The sequence below is a fragment of the Mus caroli genome, unplaced genomic scaffold, assembly GCF_978045245.1.
Source record: "Mus caroli unplaced genomic scaffold, Mus_caroli_1 scaffold_6, whole genome shotgun sequence".
Lineage (NCBI taxonomy): Eukaryota > Metazoa > Chordata > Mammalia > Rodentia > Muridae > Mus > Mus caroli.
In genome coordinates, this window is record NW_028227261.1 from 55,109,899 (window position 1) to 55,111,475 (window position 1,577).

Genomic DNA, 1,577 nt, shown 5'->3' on the forward strand with positions numbered 1-1,577 from the left:
GAAGCTACAGTTCAAGCATTGCAAGGGAGTTCAGAATATTCACAACAAAACACTATTAAAACAAACAACAACAGAAGCAGTGACTCTGATTTTGGACCAAGGACCCTTGTTAATGGAAAGGTGTAGCTTCTCATGGACTTTCTCAAGGATGCTGGTAGCCTCTGTCAGCAGCCGCACGCACTGGCGTGTGTGCCACCTACACACTCTGAATCCTTGCCAATGGTTAGTCCTCAAACAATTGTCTGCATTTCCAAATCTGTGCTTCTTGTAGAGTTTTTAGAGTTTGGTCTTTCTCTCCCTGGAGGGTAGAAACAAGAACTCAAGCTTCTCCACTTGGCACTGTTGATTGACATGGAGCTGGGTCATTTCCTGTGACTCAGGGACTATCAAGAGTATTTTATGGACTTTCGTGCCATCCCAGGACTCTACCACTTAGATGTTGATTGAATTCTTTCAGAAATGATTCAACATATCTCCAGATGTTGCCGGTTGTTCCCATGAGGAGCGTGGCCTCGACAGAGACCCACCTGCTAAGAAATCAGAGGGGAGTATGACAAAGTCAGACTATCTCAGGTTCAAGTGACCTGAGCAGTTATGCAAACATTTGTTCCTCAGTTTTGTCATCATTAAAATGGGGAGGTAACATAGCTACCACAGGAGAGAAGTTGAGAGGACCACATTTCATAAATCAAATAAATTAGTCAGCAAAAAAAAAAAATCCTCAGCAAATTATACAATTTTGCTTCCATAGTGATCTTTAAAAGAATTGACATCAACATCTGTATTCTACAGAAGGGAGAATAGTTACAAATCGTTGAACTTCAGACTTCCTTATTAATTTTTAAAGATTTATTTATTTTGTTTACATGTATGAGTGTTTTTCCTGTGTGCCTGTCTGTGCACCACATGGAAGTCAGAAGGTTTTGGATCCCCTGGGACTGGAGTTACAGATGTTTGTGAGCCACCATGCAGGTGCTAGGAACCAAGCCCAGGTCCTCTGCAAGAGCAGCCAGTGATCTTAACTGCTGAGCCATCTCTCCACCCTCCTCATTTCAGTGAGTATCTTTCTTTCCTTAAAGTAAAGAGTGGGCAACATGTGCCACTGTAGAGGAGAAAAGGGGAGCTGGGGAGATGGGCTTCAGTGTGGCTATGGGAAACCAAACTCTTGAAGTTTTGGCTGTGAGCCTTAGATTTAAGAGCAGAGCTGTTTTCAGCCCATCATTAACTCCCCCCCCCCCTCCAATCTGTGTATTCTGTTGCTGGGCATTTCTTCAGAGCCTTGCATCCCACATACTATGACTATAGACTTGTTTATTTATCCTTTTCAATTTGTCAATTTCTGTTTCTTCAATTTCTCAGCTACACTTGTAGATGGAATAGTTCCTGGACATATAGAATTGGTCTATCTCCACAAAGGGTTGCTTTTATCATTATGCAATATCCTTTTTATGGTAAGGTATATTAACTAAAAATCTTTGTGTATGTGGTGCTGGAAGATCAAACCCAGAGCCTTGAGCATAGTAGGCAAGTGCTCTAGCACTGGGCTGAACTGTGCTTACCGAGGCAGTAAAGGAACA